Source organism: Heterodontus francisci, chromosome 22, assembly GCF_036365525.1.
Source record: "Heterodontus francisci isolate sHetFra1 chromosome 22, sHetFra1.hap1, whole genome shotgun sequence".
NCBI lineage: Eukaryota > Metazoa > Chordata > Chondrichthyes > Heterodontiformes > Heterodontidae > Heterodontus > Heterodontus francisci.
The window spans coordinates 38,470,732-38,490,123 of record NC_090392.1 but is presented as its reverse complement, the minus strand read 5'-3'; the positions used below and the strand labels follow the sequence as shown (position 1 = coordinate 38,490,123).

Here is a 19,392-nt window from a genome sequence, read left to right as displayed (position 1 = left end):
TACTCCAGGTGGGGTCTAACCAGGACATTATGTAGCTGTGGCGAAGCTTCGCCCCCATTATTTAACTGCCTCTGTTACGCATTCTACTGCTAGGGTAATCACATTGTATGTTGGAAATCAGCAAAATAAGGACGCATTTGATAAAAATATAGAGTTTAAAAGCACAAATATGTGTCAGTGCAATCAGTAAATAATGAGAAATGAAATCCAGAAATTGGCAAGAATCCCAAGTGGATGTCTTGGAGTGGTTGGGGAAGGGAATCTTGTCAATGATGGCACACTGTGCATTGACACTGCAGCAGCTGCTGCACGTCTTACAAACGTAGTTTCTTAAGTGAGAGTTTAGAAAAAAGGGAATTGGATAATTGCATGAAAGGAGAGGCAAACAAAAGCAGAGCGAAGGAAGTGGGCCCAACTGGCAAGTCTTTGAAAAAAGTGGCAATGGTACGATGGCCTGAATGGCCTGGCAATGTGTTGTGCACTGCTGAGCGTCCATTGCTGGGTCAATACCTCTGCAGCCTTGCAAAATGTCACAGTGGAATTGCATTTCAATGAAACAAGCACCACAAATAGATCATGACTGTATAGTTTAACAATACTTGCAGCTTCCTCAATCCTGCAGCTGTGCTGAGTTTCTGTAGTGTAGTGGTGATCACGTTTGTATAACACACAAAAGATCCCTAGTTCGAAACTAAGCAGAAACATTTTCGAAACAAACCCGAACTTCTGACCACGGCATCTGCAATCATTGACATTCCCCATGAACACAACACAATTTCTCAAAGCCCTCCTTCTCTTGCACATTGTGTGCACAATGCCTTGCAATCTCTCCTCTTTCTCGCCATGATGCGACAGAAATTTCCTCAAAACCCAGCACTTGCACTTCATTTGGCTCAGATTAGAATAGAAACCTGCAACTCTAGATTGCGAAGTAACAGCTGATCTAAGTCTCATTTCAGACGAGGCAAAAGCACATCAGCAATTCACTTTCGCCAGCTCCACATTCGTTGAGACACGGGCAAGCCGCAATATTTTGACCCGCACTGTCCAATTACTCGCTGCTCGCAGCAAGAGGGGTCTGCTGCCTCAATCAACAGGTTACTGGCCATCTCGGGGAGGTAAAATAGCACAACCCGGGCCAAATCTCCCCATAAACCAAGCACAGGCTCAGCAAAACGTCGGCACATGATATCCGGGTCACTAAACCTCCGAGCAGCTCCAACAGAACACCCAAGTGACTGAAACTTTCTTTGAGTTGGATTGATGAATCTCCGGTGGAAACAAGTTTGGGGAAAATGCTCCTCCTGAACATTTCTTTTTGGGGAAAAGGGGCAAAAATCCCTTTCAATTTAACCACTGCTGAAGCAGATTCCTGGTGTCTTAAGCACCTTGACAACGCAGCTCTCAACATGCAGCCGCAATTATGACAAGGGGTAAAGGTTCATGACACGCAGAGGGGAAAAAGTTATTTAAGTTATGACAGTCGCTCACAGACTCTTTAGTGTTTTGTTCAGTCAGTAACAGAGACATACCTGGGTTTATTGATGCAGATTAACATAACTATTCAGCGTCACGCAGAGCCGCTAAGAGTACTTTGCCTCCCTTAAAGACGGACACAGCTGATTCTGTAACTGAAGCTAAGGAAACAGGCAGACGTGCCAAATTATCACTTTGTATTGTTCTTCATTCGGCGAGTAACAGGAAAACTAACAAGGTGGCGTTGAAGCTGAGATGCACTGCGGCTCCGCTCAATATCAAAGCGCTCCTTCATATTGAAGTGAGGAAGAATATACATGAATAAAAGCAAAATACTGTGGATGCAGGAAATCTGAAATAAAAACAAGAAATTCTGGAAATACTCAGCAGGTCTGGCAGCATCTGTGGAGAGAGAAGCAGAGTTAACATTTCGGCTCAGTGACCCTTCTTCAGAACTGGCAAATATTAGAAAAGTCAAAGGTTAGAAGCAAGTAAAGCGGGGATGGACCAAGAGATAACAAAGGAGAAGGTGTAGATTGGGCAAGGCCACAGAATAGCTGACCAGAAGGTCATGGAGCAAAGGCAAACAATATGTTAATGGTGTGTTGAAAGACAACGCATTAGTACAGATAGGACTGTTAACGGACTGAAAATTGAACAGCAGCAAGTACAAACATGAAAACAAAACAGTGGGTAAGTAAACTGAACAAACTAAGATGAAATAAAATAAACATACAAAAAAATGTAAAAAATGTAAAAAAGAAAAATAACAAAAAGTGAAAGTAAAATGGGGGGTCCGTCATGATCTGAAATTATTGAAATCAATATTCAGTCCGGCACGCTCTCGTGTGCAGTGGTTAGCACCGCAGCCTCACAGCTCCAGCGACCCGGTTTCAATTCTGGGCATTGCCTGTGTGGTGTTTGCAAGTTCTCCCTGTGTCTGCGTGGGATTCCTCCGGGTGCTCCGGTTTCCTCCCACATGCCAAAGACTTGCTGGTTGATAGGTTAATTGGCCATTCCCAATTGCCCCTAGTAAAGGTAGGTGGGAGGGAAATATAGGGAAGGTGGGGATGTGGTGGGAATATGGAATTCGTGTAGGATTAGTATAAATGGGTGGTCGATGGTCGGCACAGACTCGGTGGGCCGAAGGGCCTGTTTCAGTGCTGTGTCACGAAACTAAACCAGTCGGTCAACGAGATGCTGTTTTTCGAGCTTGCGTTGTTGTTCACTGGAACACTGCAGCAAGCCCAGGATAGAGATGTGAGCATGAGAGCAGCGGGGAGTCTTGAAATGGCAAGCAACCAGAAGCTCAGGGTCCTGCTTGCGGACTGAGCGGACGTGTTCCGCAAAGCGGTCACCCAGTCTGCGTTTGGTCTCCCCAATAAACATGAATATACATTAATTGGATTTAGGCGCCAGTATGTTGCAAAACGAGAAGAAAGAAAGGCACAAATGCCATTAACACTGACTTTACAAATGATTCACTGAAAAATTCTTTCATTTGCTGGAAAAGATGAATATTGTGCCTCTGAAAATGGGCACCATGGGATTGTGTTGCATACTGACCTGTTTTCCTGTATTTGCCTGTCATCTATACAATTCAATTTGTGTTGGATATCGCTGAGAATCTCATTTCAAGATGCGGGCACAGATATTAATATAATCCTACTGAAAGTTTAATCCTGGAACAAATCCTGTGTGACGTGGATTGCAACGTTTAGAGGGCTGTGCAGCTAAGGTGAGGAAGACGGGAATGATGTGGTTGATGATTGCATGGAATGCATTGCAAACTTGGGTTACGTTGCTTGATTTCATTCTACACCTTGAAATTCAGAAGCAAGTGAGGCACCAGGTGGAAACCAACAGCTGTCTCTGTGGAAGCGGGGACATGGCTTCCTAATCTAACCATTTGAACTCTGAAAACATTCTGCTGGATCTGAACTGCCCTGTATACCAAGGCCAATTTGTATACTTTATAAAGTGGAATGCCCAGAACTATGCAGAGTACTCCAGGTGGGGTCTAACCAGGACATTATATAGCTGTAGCGAAGCTTCGCCCCCATTATTTAACTGCCTCTGTTACGCATTCTACTGCTAGGGTAATCACATTGTATGTTGCAAATCAGCAAAATAAGGACGCATTTGATAAAAATAAAGAGTTTAAAAGCACAAATATGTGTCAGTGCAATCAGCAAATAATGAGAAATGAAATCCAGAACTTGGCAAGAATCCCAAGTGGATGGCTTGGTGTGGTTGGGGAAGGGAATCTTTGTCAATGATGGCACACTGTGCATTGACACTGCAGCAGCTGCTCCACCACTGACAAACTTAGTTTCTTAAGTGAGAGTTTACACAAAAGGGAATTGGATAATTGCATGAAAGGAGAGGCAAACAAAAGCAGAGCGAAGGAAATGGGCCCAACTGGCAAGTCTTCGAAAAAACTGGCAATGGTACGATGGCCTGAATGGCCTGGCAATGTGTTGTGCACTGCTGAGCGTCCATTGCTGGGTCAATACCTCTGCAGCCTTGCGAAATGTCACAGTGGAATTGCATTTCAATGAAACAAGCACCACAAATACATCATGACTGTATACTTTAACAATACTTGCAGCTTCCTCAGCCCTGCCACCGTGCTGAGTTTCTGTAGTGTAGTGGTGATCACGTTTGCTTAACACACGAAAGGTCCCCAGTTCAAAACTGGGCAGGAACATTTTCGAAACAAACCCAAACTTCTGACCACGGTATTTGAAATCATTGACATTCCCCATTAACACAACACAATTTCTCAAAGTCCTATTTCTCTTGCACATTGTGTGCACAATGCCTTGCAATCGAACCTCTTTCTAGTCCTGATGCTGCAGAAAGTTCCTCAAAACCTAGCACTTGCACTTCATTTGGCTCAGATTAGAATAGAAACCTGCAACACGAGCTTGCTAAGTCACAGCTGATCGAAGTCTCATTTCAGACGAGGCAAAAGCACATCAGCAATTCACTTTCGCCAGCTCCACATTCGTTGAGACAGGGGCACGCCGCAATATTTTGACCCGCACTGTCCAATTACTCGCTGCTAGCAACAAGAGGGGTCTGCTGCCTCAATCAACAGGTTACTGGCCATCTCGGGGAGGTAAAATAGCACAACCCGGGCCAAATCTCCCCATAAACCAAGCACAGGCTCAGCAAAACGTAGGCACATGATATCCGGGTCATTAAACCTCCGAGCAGCTCGAACAGAACACCCAAGTGACTGAAACTTTCTTTGAGTTGCAATGATGAATCTCCGGTGGAAACAAGTTTGGGGAAAATGCTCCTCCTGAACATTTCTTTTTGGGTAAAAGGGGCAAAAATCCTTTTCAATTTAACCACTGCTGCAGCAGATTCTTGGTGTCTGAAGCTCCTTGATAACGCAGCTCTTAACATGCAGCCGCAATTATGACAAGGGGTAAAGGTTCATGATACGCAGAGGGTAAAAAGTTATTTAAGTTATGACAGTCGCTCACAGACTTATTAGCGTTTTGTTCAGTCAGTAACAGAGACATACCTGGGTTTATTGATGCAGATTAACATAACTATTCAGCGTCACGCAGAGCCGCTAAGAGTACTTTGCCTCCCTTAAAGACGGACACAGCTGATTCTGTAACTGAATCTAAGGAACCATCAGACGTGCCAAATTATCACTTTGTATTGTTCTTCATTCGGCGAATAACAGGAAAACTAACAAGGTGGCGTTGAAAATGAGATGCACTGCGGCTCCGCTCAATATCAACCCGCTCCTTCATATTGAACTGAGGAAGACTATACATGAATAAAAGCAAAATACTGTGGATGCTGGAAATCTGAAATAAAAACAAGAAATTCTGGAAATACTCAGCAGGTCTGGCAGCATCTGGGGAGAGAGAAGCAGAGTTAACATTTCGGCTCAGTGACCATTTTTCAGAACTGGTAAATATTAGAAAAGTCAAAGGTTAGAAGCAAGTAAAGCGGGGGTGGAGCAAGAGATAACAAAGGAGAAGGTGTAGATTGGGCAAGGCCAAAGAATAGCTGACCAGAAGGTCATGGAGCAAAGGCAAACAATATGTTAATGGTGTGTTGAAAGACAAAGCATTAGTACAGATAGGACTGTTAACGGACTGAAAATTGAACAGCAGCAAGGACAAACATGAAAACAAAACAGTGGGTAAGTAAACTGAACAAACTAAGATGAAATAAAATAAACATACAAAAAAAATGTAAAAAATGTAAAAAAGAAAAATAACAAAAAGTGAAAGTAAAATGGGGGGTCCGTCATGATCTGAAATTATTGAACTCAATATTCAGTCTGGCACGATCTCGTGTGCAGTGGTCAGCACCGCAGCCTCACAGCTCCAGCGACCCGGTTTCAATTCTGGGCACTGCCTGTGTGGTGTTTGCAAGTTCTCCCTGTGCCTGCGTGGGATTCCTGCGGGTGCTCCGGTTTCCTCCCACATGCCAAAGACTTGCTGGTTGATAGGTTAATTGGCCATTCCCAATTGCCCCTAGTAAAGGTAGGTGGTAGGGTAATATAGGGAAGGTGGGGATGTGGTGGGAATATGGAATTCGTGGAGGATTAGTATAAATGGGTGGTCGATGGTCGGCACAGACTCGGTGGGCCGAAGGGCCTGTTTCAGTGCTGTGTCACGAAACTGAACTAATCGGTCAACGAGATGCTGTTTTTCGAGCTTGCGTTGTTGTTCACTGGAACACTGCAGCAAGCCCAGGATAGAGATGTGAGCATGAGAGCAGCGGGGAGTCTTGAAATGGCAAGCAACCAGAAGCTCAGGGTCCTGCTTGCGGACTGAGCGGACGTGTTCCGCAAAGCGGTCACCCAGTCTGCGTATGGTCTCCCCAATAAACATGAATATACATGAATTGGATTTAGGCGCCAGTATGTTGCAAAACGAGAAGAAAGAAAGGCACAAATGGCATTAACACTGACTTTACAAATGATTCACTGAAAAATTCTTTCATTTGCTGGAAAAGATGAATATTGTGCATCTGAAAATGGGCACCATGGGATTGTGTTGCATACTGACCTGTTTTCCTGTATTTGCCTGTCATCTATACAATTCAATTTGTGTTGGATATCGCTGAGAATCTCATTTCAAGATGCGGGCACAGAAATTAATATAATCCTACTGAAAGTTTAATCCTGGAACAAATCCTGTGTGACGTGGATTGCAACGTTTAGAGGGCTGTGCAGCTAAGGTGAGGAAGACGGGAATGATGTGGTTGATGATTGCATGGAATGCATTGCAAACTTGGGTTACGTTGCTTGATTTCATTCTACACCTTGAAATTCAGAAGCAAGTGAGGCACCAGGTGGAAACCAACAGCTGTCTCTGTGGAAGCGGGGACATGGCCTCCGAATCTAACCATTTGAACTCTGAAAACATTCTGCTGGATCTGAACTGCCCTGTATACCAGGGCCATTTTGTATACTTTATAAAGTGGAATGCCCAGAACTATGCAGAGTACTCCAGGTGGGATCTAACCAGGACATTATATAGCTGCAGCGAAGCTTCGCCCCCATTATTTAACTGCCTCTGTTACGCATTCTACTGCTAGGGTAATCACATTGCATATTGCAAATCAGCAAAATAAGGACGCATTTGATAAAAATAAAGAGTTTAAAAGAACAAATATGTGTCAGTGCAATCAGTAAATAATGAGAAATGAAATCCAGAACTTGGCAAGAATCCCAAGTGGATGTCTTGGTGTGGTTGGGGAAGGGAATCTTGTCAATGATGGCACACTGTGCATTGACACTGCAGCAGCTGCTGCACCTCTTCCAAACTTAGTTTCTTAAGTGAGAGTTTACAAAAAAGGGAATTGGATAATTGCCTGAAAGGAGAGGCAAACAAAAGCAGAGCGAAGGAAATGGGCCCAACTGGCAAGTCTTTGAAAAAACTGGCAATGGTACGATGGCCTGAATGGCCTGGCAATGTGTTGTGCACTGCTGAGCGTCCATTGCTGGGTCAATACCTCTGCAGCCTTGCGAAATGTCACAGTGGAATTGCATTTCAATGAAACAAGCACCACAAATAGATCATGAGTGTATAGTTTAACAATACTTGCAGCTTCCTCAGCCCTGCACCCGTGCTGAGTTTCTGTAGGGTAGTGGTGATCACGTTTGTCTAACACGCAAAAGTTCCCCAGTTTGAAACTGGGCAGAAACATCTTCGAAACAAACCCAAACTTCTGACCACGATTTATGCAATCATTGACATTCCCCATTAACACAACACAATTTCTCAAAGTCCTATTTCTCTTGCACATTGTGTGCACAATGCCTTGCAATCGCTCCTCTTTCTTGTCCTGATGCTGCAGAAAGTTTCTCAAAACCTAGCACTTGCACTTCATTTGGCTCAGATTAGAACAGAAACCTGCAAGACTAGCTTGCTAAGTCACAGCTGATCTAAGTCTCATTTCAGACGAGGCAAAAGCACATCAGCAATTCACTTTCGCCAGCTCCACATTCGTTGAGACAGGGGCACGCCGCAATATTTTAACCCGCACTGTCCAATTACTCGCTGCTAGCAGCAAGAGGGGTCTGCTGCCTCAATCAACAGGTTACTGGCCATCTCAGGGATGTAAAATAGCACAACCCGGGCCAAATCTCCCCAGAAACCAAGCACAGGCTCAGCAAAACGTAGGCACATGATATCCGGGCCACTAAACCTCCGAGCAGCTCGAACAGAACACCCAAGTGACTGAAACTTTCTTTGAGTTGCAATGATGAATCTCCGGTGGAAACAAGTTTGGGGAAAATGCTCCTCCTGAACATTTCTTTTTGGTTAAAAGGGGCAAAAATCCTTTTCAATTTAACCACTGCTGCGGCAGATTCTTGGTGTCTTAAGCACCTTGACAACGCAGCTCTGAACATGCAGCCCCAATTATGACAAGGGGTAAAGGATCATGACACGCAGAGGGCAAAAAGTTATTTAAGTTATGACATTCGCTCACAGACCTATTAGCGTTTTGTTCAGTCAGTAACAGAGACATACCTGGGTTTATTGATGCAGATTAACATAACTATTCAGCGTCACGCAGAGCCGCGAAGAGTACCTTGCCTCCCTTAAAGACGGACACAGCTGATTCTGTAACTGAAGCTAAGGAAACAGGCAGACGTGCCAAATTATCACTTTGTATTGTTCTTCATTTGGTGAGTAACAGGAAAACTAACAAGGTGGCGTTGAAAATGAGATGCACTGCGGCTCCGCTCAATATCAACCCGCTCCTTCATATTGAACTGAGGAAGACTATACATGAATAAAAGCAAAATACTGTGGATGCTGGAAATCTGAAATAAAAGCAAGAAATTCTGGAATTACTCAGCAGGTCTGGCAGCATCTGTGGAGGGAGAAGCAGAGTTAACATTTCGGCTCAGTGACCCTTCTTCAGAACTGGCAAATATTAGAAAAGTCAAAGGTTAGAAGCAAGTAAAGCGGGGGTGGAGCAAGAGATAACAAAGGAGAAGGTGTAGATTGGGCAAGGCCACCGAATAGCTGACCAGAAGGTCATGGAGCAAAGGCAAACAATATGTTAATGGTGTGTTGAAAGACAAAGCATTAGTACAGATAGGACTGTTAACGGACTGAAAATTGAACAGCAGCAAGTACAAACATGAAAACAAAACAGTGGGTAAGTAAACTGAACAAACTAAGATGAAATAAAATAAACATACAAAAAAATGCAAAAAATGTAAAAAAGAAAAATAACAAAAAGTGAAAGTAAAATGGGGGGCCCGTCACGATCTGAAATTATTGAACTCAATATTCAGTCCGGCACGCTCTCGTGTGCAATGGTTAGCACCACAGCCTCACAGCTCCAGCGACCCGGTTTCAATTCTGGGCACTGCCTGTGTGGTGTTTGCAAGTTCTCCCTGTGTCTGCGTGGGATTCCTCCGGGTGCTCCGGTTTCCTCCCACATGCCAAAGACTTGCTGGTTGATAGGTTAATTGGCCATTCCCAATTGCCCCTAGTAAAGGTAGGTGATAGGGAAATATAGGGAAGGTGGGGATGTGGTAGGAATATGGAATTCGTGTAGGATTAGTATAAATGGGTGGTCGATGGTCGGCACAGACTCGGTGGGCCGAAGGGCCTGTTTCAGTGCTGCATCACGAAACTAAACTAATCGGTCAACGAGATGCTGTTTTTCGAGCTTGCGTTGTTGTTCACTTGAACACTACAGCAAGCCCAGGATAGAGATGTGAGCATGAGAGCAGCGGGGAGTCTTGAAATGGCAAGCAACCAGAAGCTCAGGGTCCAGCTTGCGGACTGAGCGGACGTGTTCCGCAAAGCGATCACCCAGTCTGCGTTTGGTCTCCCCAATAAACATGAATATACATTAATTGGATTTAGGCGCCAGTATGTTGCAAAACGAGAAGAAAGAAAGGCACAAATGGCATTAACACTGACTTTACAAATGATTCACTGAAAAATTCTTTCATTTGCTGGAAAAGATGAATATTGTGCATCTGAAAATGGGCACCATGGGATTGTGTTGCATACTGACCTGTTTTCCTGTATTTGCCTGTCATCTATACAATTCAATTTGTGTTGGATATCGCTGAGAATCTCATTTCAAGATGCGGGCACAGATATTAATATAATCCTACTGAAAGTTTAATCCTGGAACAAATCCTGTGTGACGTGGATTGCAACGTTTAGAGGGCTGTGCAGCTAAGGTGAGGAAGACGGGAATGATGTGGTTGATGATTGCATGGAATGCATTGCAAACTTGGGTTACGTTGCTTGATTTCATTCTACACCTTGAAATTCAGAAGCAAGTGAGGCACCAGGTGTAAACCAACAGCTGTCTCTGTGGAAGCGGGGACATGGCTTCCTAATCTAACCATTTGAACTCTGAAAACATTCTGCTGGATCTGAACTGCCCTGTATACCAAGGCCAATTTGTATACTTTATAAAGTGGAATGCCCAGAACTATGCAGAGTACTCCAGGTGGGGTCTAACCAGGACATTATATAGCTGTAGCGAAGCTTCGCCCCCATTATTTAACTGCCTCTGTTACGCATTCTACTGCTCGGGTAATCACATTGTATGTTGCAAATCAGCAAAATAAGGACGCATTTGATAAAAATAAAGAGTTTAAAAGCACAAATATGTGTCAGTGCAATCAGTAAATAATGAGAAATGAAATCCAGAACTTGGCAAGAATCCCAAGTGGATGTCTTGGAGTGGTTGGGGAAGGGAATCTTTGTCAATGATGGCACACTGTGCATTGACACTGCAGCAGCTGCTCCATCTCTTACAAACTTAGTTTCTTCAGTGAGAGTTGACAAAAAAGGGAATTGGATAATTGCATGAAAGGAGAGGCAAACAAAAGCAGAGCGAAGGAAATGGGCCCAACTGGCAAGTCTTTGAAAAAACTGGCAATGGTACGATGGCCTCAATGGCCTGGCAATGTGTTGTGCACTGCTGAGCGTCCATTGCTGGGTCAATACCTCTGCAGCCTTGCAAAATGTCACAGTGGAATTGCATTTCAATGAAACAAGCACCACAAATAGATCATGACTGTATAGTTTAACAATACTTGCAGCTTCCTCAGCCCTGCAATCGTGCTGAGTTTCTGTAGTGTAGTGGTGATCACGTTTGTCTCACACGCAAAAGGTCCCCAGTTCGAAACTGGGCAGAAACATTTTCGAAACAAACCCAAACGTCTGACCACCATGGATGCAATCATTGACATTCCCCATTAACACAACACAATTTCTCAAAGTCCTATTTCTCTTGCACATTGTGTGCACAATGCCTTGCAATCGCTACTCTTTCTTGTCCTGATGCTGCAGAAAGTTCCTCAAAACCTAGCACTTGCACTTCATTTGGCTCAGATAAGAATAGAAACCTGCAACACGAGCTTGCTAAGTCACAGCTGATCTAAGTCTCATTTCAGACGAGGCAAAAGCACATCAGCAATTCACTTTCGCCAGCTCCACATTCGTTGAGACAGGGGCACGCCGCAATATTTTAACCCGCACTGTCCAATTACTCGCTGCTAGCAGCAAGAGGGGTCTGCTGCCTCAATCAACAGGTTACTGGCCATCTCACGGAGGTAAAATAGCACAACCCGGGCCAAATCTCCCCAGAAACCAAGCACAGGCTCAGCAAAACGTAGGCACATGATATCCGGGCCACTAAACCTCCGAGCAGCTCGAACAGAACACCCAAGTGACTGAAACTTTCTTTGAGTTGCAATGATGAATCTCCGGTGGAAACAAATTTGGGGAAAATGCTCCTCCTGAACATTTCTTTTTGGGTAAAAGGGGCAAAAATCCTTTTCAATTTAACCACTGCTGCGGCAGATTCTTGGTGTCTTAAGCACCTTGACAACGCAGCTCTGAACATGCAGCCGCAATTATGACAAGGGGTAAAGGATCATGACACGCAGAGGGCAAAAAGTTATTTAAGTTATGACATTCGCTCACAGACCTATTAGCGTTTTGTTCAGTCAGTAACAGAGACATACCTGGGTTTATTGATGCAGATTAACATAACTATTCAGCGTCACGCAGAGCCGCGAAGAGTACCTTGCCTCCCTTAAAGACGGACACAGCTGATTCTGTAACTGAAGCTAAGGAAACAGGCAGACGTGCCAAATTATCACTTTGTATTGTTCTTCATTTGGTGAGTAACAGGAAAACTAACAAGGTGGCGTTGAAAATGAGATGCACTGCGGCTCCGCTCAATATCAACCCGCTCCTTCATATTGAACTGAGGAAGACTATACATGAATAAAAGCAAAATACTGTGGATGCTGGAAATCTGAAATAAAAGCAAGAAATTCTGGAATTACTCAGCAGGTCTGGCAGCATCTGTGGAGAGAGAAGCAGAGTTAACATTTCGGCTCAGTGACCCTTCTTCAGAACTGGCAAATATTAGAAAAGTCAAAGGTTAGAAGCAAGTAAAGCGGGGGTGGAGCAAGAGATAACAAAGGAGAAGGTGTAGATTGGGCAAGGCCACAGAATAGCTGACCAGAAGGTCATGGAGCAAAGGCAAACAATATGTTAATGGTGTGTTGAAAGACAAAGCATTAGTACAGATAGGACTGTTAACGGACTGAAAATTGAACAGCAGCAAGTACAAACATGAAAACAAAACAGTGGGTAAGTAAACTGAACAAACTAAGATGAAATAAAATAAACATGCAAAAAAATGCAAAAAATGTAAAAAAGAAAAATAACAAAAAGTGAAAGTAAAATGGGGGGCCCATCACGATCTGAAATTATTGAACTCAATATTCAGTCCGGCACGCTCTCGTGTGCAATGGTTAGCACCGCAGCCTCACAGCTCCAGCGACCCGGTTTCAATTCTGGGCACTGCCTGTGTGGTGTTTGCAAGTTCTCCCTGTGTCTGCGTGGGATTCCTCCGGGTGCTCCGGTTTCCTCCCACATGCCAAAGACTTGCTGGTTGATAGGTTAATTGGCCATTCCCAATTGCCCCTAGTAAAGGTAGGTGATAGGGAAATATAGGGAAGGTGGGGATGTGGTAGGAATATGGAAATCGTGTAGGATTAGTATAAATGGGTGGTCGATGGTCGGCACAGACTCGGTGGGCCGAAGGGCCTGTTTCAGTGCTGCATCACGAAACTAAACTAATCGGTCAACGAGATGCTGTTTTTCGAGCTTGCGTTGTTGTTCACTTGAACACTACAGCAAGCCCAGGATAGAGATGTGAGCATGAGAGCAGCGGGGAGTCTTGAAATGGCAAGCAACCAGAAGCTCAGGGTCCAGCTTGCGGACTGAGCGGACGTGTTCCGCAAAGCGATCACCCAGTCTGCGTTTGGTCTCCCCAATAAACATGAATATACATTAATTGGATTTAGGCGCCAGTATGTTGCAAAACGAGAAGAAAGAAAGGCACAAATGGCATTAACACTGACTTTACAAATGATTCACTGAAAAATTCTTTCATTTGCTGGAAAAGATGAATATTGTGCATCTGAAAATGGGCACCATGGGATTGTGTTGCATACTGACCTGTTTTCCTGTATTTGCCTGTCATCTATACAATTCAATTTGTGTTGGATATCGCTGAGAATCTCATTTCAAGATGCGGGCACAGATATTAATATAATCCTACTGAAAGTTTAATCCTGGAACAAATCCTGTGTGACGTGGATTGCAACGTTTAGAGGGCTGTGCAGCTAAGGTGAGGAAGACGGGAATGATGTGGTTGATGATTGCATGGAATGCATTGCAAACTTGGGTTACGTTGCTTGATTTCATTCTACACCTTGAAATTCAGAAGCAAGTGAGGCACCAGGTGGAAACCAACAGCTGTCTCTGTGGAAGCGGGGACATGGCTTCCTAATCTAACCATTTGAACTCTGAAAACATTCTGCTGGATCTGAACTGCCCTGTATACCAAGGCCAATTTGTATACTTTATAAAGTGGAATGCCCAGAACTATGCAGAGTACTCCAGGTGGGGTCTAACCAGGACATTATATAGCTGTAGCGAAGCTTCGCCCCCATTATTTAACTGCCTCTGTTACGCATTCTACTGCTCGGGTAATCACATTGTATGTTGCAAATCAGCAAAATAAGGACGCATTTGATAAAAATAAAGAGTTTAAAAGCACAAATATGCGTCAGTGCAATCAGTAAATAATGAGAAATGAAATCCAGAACTTGGCAAGAATCCCAAGTGGATGTCTTGGAGTGGTTGGGGAAGGGAATCTTTGTCAATGATGGCACACTGTGCATTGACACTGCAGCAGCTGCTCCACCTCTTACAAACTTAGTTTCTTAAGTGAGAGTTGACAAAAAAGGGAATTGGATAATTGCATGAAAGGAGAGGCAAACAAAAGCAGAGCGAAGGAAATGGTCCCAACTGGCAAGTCTTTGAAAAAACTGGCAATGGTACGATGGCCTCAATGGCCTGGCAATGTGTTGTGCACTGCTGAGCGTCCATTGCTGGGTCAATACCTCTTCAGCCTTGCAAAATGTCACAGTGGAATTGCATTTCAATGAAACAAGCACCACAAATAGATCATGACTGTATAGTTTAACAATACTTGCAGCTTCCTCAGCCCTGCAATCGTGCTGAGTTTCTGTAGTGTAGTGGTGATCACGTTTGTCTCACACGCAAAAGGTCCCCAGTTCGAAACTGGGCAGAAACATTTTCGAAACAAACCCAAACGTCTGACCACGATGGATGCAATCATTGACATTCCCCATTAACACAACACAATTTCTCAAAGTCCTATTTCTCTTGCACATTGTGTGCACAATGCCTTGCAATCGCTCCTCTTTCTTGTCCTGATGCTGCAGAAAGTTCCTCAAAACCTAGCACTTGCACTTCATTTGGCTCAGATTAGAATAGAAACCTGCAACACTAGCTTGCTAAGTCACAGCTGATCTAAGTCTCATTTCAGACGAGGCAAAAGCACATCAGCAATTCACTTTCGCCAGCTCCACATTCGTTGAGACAGGGGCACGCCGCAATATTTTAACCCGCACTGTCCAATTACTCACTGCTAGCAGCAAGAGGGGTCTGCTGCCTCAATCAACAGGTTACTGGCCATCTCAGGGAGGTAAAATAGCACAACCCGGGCCAAATCTCCCCAGAAACCAAGCACAGGCTCAGCAAAACGTAGGCACATATTATCCGGGCCACTAAACCTCCGAGCAGCTCGAACAGAACACCCAAGTGACTGAAACTTTCTTTGAGTTGCAATGATGAATCTCCGGTGGAAACAAGTTTGGGGAAAATGCTCCTCCTGAACATTTCTTTTTGGGTAAAAGGGGCAAAAATCCTTTTCAATTTAACCACTGCTGCGGCAGATTCTTGGTGTCTTAAGCACCTTGACAACGCAGCTCTGAACATGCAGCCACAATTATGACAAGGGGTAAAGGTTCATGACACGCAGAGGGCAAAAAGTTATTTAAGTTATGACATTCGCTCACAGACCTATTAGCGTTTTGTTCAGTCAGTAACAGAGACATACCTGGGTTTATTGATGCAGATTAACATAACTATTCAGCGTCACGCAGAGCCGCGAAGAGTACTTTGCCTCCCTTAAAGACGGACACAGCTGATTCTGTAACTGAAGCTAAGGAAACAGGCAGACGTGCCAAATTATCACTTTGTATTGTTCTTCATTTGGCGAGTAACAGGAAAACTAACAAGGTGGCGTTGAAAATGAGATGCACTGCGGCTCCGCTCAATATCAACCCGCTCCTTCATATTGAACTGAGGAAGACTATACATGAATAAAAGCAAAATACTGTGGATGCTGGAAATCTGAAATAAAAGCAAGAAATTCTGGAATTACTCAGCAGGTCTGGCAGCATCTGTGGAGAGAGAAGCAGAGTTAACATTTCGGCTCAGTGACCCTTCTTCAGAACTGGCAAATATTAGAAAAGTCAAAGGTTAGAAGCAAGTAAAGCGGGGGTGGAGCAAGAGATAACAAAGGAGAAGGTGTAGATTGGGCAAGGCCACAGAATAGCTGACCAGAAGGTCATGGAGCAAAGGCAAACAATATGTTAATGGTGTGTTGAAAGACAAAGCATTAGTACAGATAGGACTGTTAACGGACTGAAAATTGAACAGCAGCAAGTACAAACATGAAAACAAAACAGTGGGTAAGTAAACTGAACAAACTAAGATGAAATAAAATAAACATACAAAAAAATGCAAAAAATGTAAAAAAGAAAAATAACAAAAAGTGAAAGTAAAATGGGGGGCCCGTCACGATCTGAAATTATTGAACTCAATATTCAGTCCGGCACGCTCTCGTGTGCAATGGTTAGCACCACAGCCTCACAGCTCCAGCGACCCGGTTTCAATTCTGGGCACTGCCTGTGTGGTGTTTGCAAGTTCTCCCTGTGTCTGCGTGGGATTCCTCCGGGTGCTCCGGTTTCCTCCCACATGCCAAAGACTTGCTGGTTGATAGGTTAATTGGCCATTCCCAATTGCCCCTAGTAAAGGTAGGTGGGAGGGAAATATAGGGAAGGTGGGGATGTGGTAGGAATATGGAATTCGTGTAGGATTAGTATAAATGGGTGGTCGATGGTCGGCACAGACTCGGTGGGCCGAAGGGCCTGTTTCAGTGCTGCATCACGAAACTAAACTAATCGGTCAACGAGATGCTGTTTTTCGAGCTTGCGTTGTTGTTCACTTGAACACTACAGCAAGCCCAGGATAGAGATGTGAGCATGAGAGCAGCGGGGAGTCTTGAAATGGCAAGCAACCAGAAGCTCAGGGTCCAGCTTGCGGACTGAGCGGACGTGTTCCGCAAAGCGATCACCCAGTCTGCGTTTGGTCTCCCCAATAAACATGAATATACATTAATTGGATTTAGGCGCCAGTATGTTGCAAAACGAGAAGAAAGAAAGGCACAAATGGCATTAACACTGACTTTACAAATGATTCACTGAAAAATTCTTTCATTTGCTGGAAAAGATGAATATTGTGCATCTGAAAATGGGCACCATGGGATTGTGTTGCATACTGACCTGTTTTCCTGTATTTGCCTGGCATCTATACAATTCAATTTGTGTTGGATATCGCTGAGAATCTCATTTCAAGATGCGGGCACAGATATTAATATAATCCTACTGAAAGTTTAATCCTGGAACAAATCCTGTGTGAAGTGGATTGCAACGTTTAGAGGGCTGTGCAGCTAAGGTGAGGAAGACGGGAATGATGTGGTTGATGATTGCATGGAATGCATTGCAAACTTGGGTTACGTTGCTTGATTTCATTCTACACCTTGAAATTCAGAAGCAAGTGAGGCACCAGGTGGAAACCAACAGCTGTCTCTGTGGAAGCGGGGACATGGCTTCCTAATCTAACCATTTGAACTCTGAAAACATTCTGCTGGATCTGAACTGCCCTGTATACCAAGGCCAATTTGTATACTTTATAAAGTGGAATGCCCAGAACTATGCAGAGTACTCCAGGTGGGGTCTAACCAGGACATTATATAGCTGTAGCGAAGCTTCGCCCCCATTATTTAACTGCCTCTGTTACGCATTCTACTGCTCGGGTAATCACATTGTATGTTGCAAATCAGCAAAATAAGGACGCATTTGATAAAAATAAAGAGTTTAAAAGCACAAATATGTGTCAGTGCAATCAGTAAATAATGAGAAATGAAATCCAGAACTTGGCAAGAATCCCAAGTGGATGTCTTGGAGTGGTTGGGGAAGGGAATCTTTGTCAATGATGGCACACTGTGCATTGACACTGCAGCAGCTGCTCCACCTCTTACAAACTTAGTTTCTTAAGTGAGAGTTGACAAAAAAGGGAATTGGATAATTGCATGAAAGGAGAGGCAAACAAAAGCAGAGCGAAGGAAATGGGCCCAACTGGCAAGTCTTTGAAAAAACTGGCAATGGTACGATGGCCTGAATGGCCTGGCAATGTGTTGTGCACTGCTGAGCGTCCATTGCTGGGTCAATACCTCTGCAGCCTTGCAAAATGTCACAGTGGAATTGCATTTCAATGAAACAAGCACCACAAATAGATCATGACTGTATAGTTTAACAATACTGGCAGCTTCCTCAACCCTGCAATCGTGTTGAGTTTCTGTAGTGTAGTGGTGATCACGTTTGTCTCACACGCAAAAGGTCCGCAGTTCGAAACTGGGCAGAAACATTTTCGAAACAAACCCAAACGTCTGACCACGATGGATGCAATCATTGACATTCCCCATTAACACAACACAATTTCTCAAAGTCCTATTTCTCTTGCACATTGTGTGCACAATGCCTTGCAATCGCTCCTCTTTCTTGTCCTGATGCTGCAGAAAGTTCCTCAAAACCTAGCACTTGCACTTCATTTGGCTTAGATTAGAATAGAAACCTGCAACACTAGCTTGCTAAGTCACAGCTGATCTAAGTCTCATTTCAGACGAGGCAAAAGCACATCAGCAATTCACTTTCGCCAGCTCCACATTCGTTGAGACAGGGGCACGCCGCAATATTTTAACCCGCACTGTCCAATTACTCGCTGCTAGCAGCAAGAGGGGTCTGCTGCCTCAATCAACAGGTTACTGGCCATCTCAGGGAGGTAAAATAGCACAACCCGGGCCAAATCTCCCCAGAAACCAAGCACAGGCTCAGCAAAACGTTGGCACATGATATCCGGGCCACTAAACCTCCGAGCACCTCGAACAGAACACCCAAGTGACTGAAACTTTCTTTGAGTTGCAATGATGAATCTCCGGTGGAAACAAGTTTGGGGAAAATGCTCCTCCTGAACATTTCTTTTTGGGTAAAAGGGGCAAAAATCCTTTTCAATTTAACCACTGCTGCAGCAGATTCTTGGTGTCTTGAGCACCTTGACAACGCAGCTCTGAACATGCAGCCGCAATTATGACAAGGGGTAAAGGTTCATGACACGCAGAGGGGAAAAAGTTATTTAAGTTATGACATTCGCTCACAGACCTATTAGCGTTTTGTTCAGTCAGTAACAGAGACATACCTGGGTTTATTGATGCAGATTAACATAATTATTCAGCGTCACGCAGAGCCGCGAAGAGTACTTTGCCTCCCTTAAAGACGGACACAGCTGATTCTGTAACTGAAGCTAAGGAAACAGGCAGACGTGCCAAATTATCACTTTGTATTGTTCTTCATTTGGCGAGTAACAGGAAAACTAACAAGGTGGCGTTGAAAATGAGATGCACTGCGGCTCCGCTCAATATCAACCCGCTCCTTCATATTGAACTGAGGAAGACTATACATGAATAAAAGCAAAATACTGTGGATGCTGGAAATCTGAAATAAAAGCAAGAAATTCTGGAATTACTCAGCAGGTCTGGCAGCATCTGTGGAGAGAGAAGCAGAGTTAACATTTCGGCTCAGTGACCCTTCTTCAGAACTGGCAAATATTAGAAAAGTCAAAGGTTAGAAGCAAGTAAAGCGGGGGTGGA

The 19,392-nt window shown here is 44.1% G+C and overlaps 4 non-coding genes across 4 annotated transcripts; all 4 read left to right on the top strand.

The window, feature by feature from the left end:
- The first annotated feature begins 4,113 nt into the window (after window positions 1–4,113).
- On the top strand, window positions 4,114–4,186 carry trnav-aac (transfer RNA valine (anticodon AAC)). The gene has a single exon. It is a non-coding gene; the product is annotated as a tRNA-Val (tRNA).
- Window positions 4,187–11,076: 6,890 nt separating this feature from the next.
- trnav-cac (transfer RNA valine (anticodon CAC)) lies at window positions 11,077–11,149 on the top strand. Its single transcript has one exon. It is a non-coding gene; the product is annotated as a tRNA-Val (tRNA).
- A 3,409-nt stretch (window positions 11,150–14,558) lies between these two features.
- Window positions 14,559–14,631, top strand: trnav-cac (transfer RNA valine (anticodon CAC)). Its single transcript has one exon. It is a non-coding gene; the product is annotated as a tRNA-Val (tRNA).
- Window positions 14,632–18,040: 3,409 nt separating this feature from the next.
- On the top strand, window positions 18,041–18,113 carry trnav-cac (transfer RNA valine (anticodon CAC)). The gene has a single exon. It is a non-coding gene; the product is annotated as a tRNA-Val (tRNA).
- Window positions 18,114–19,392: the final 1,279 nt, after the last annotated feature.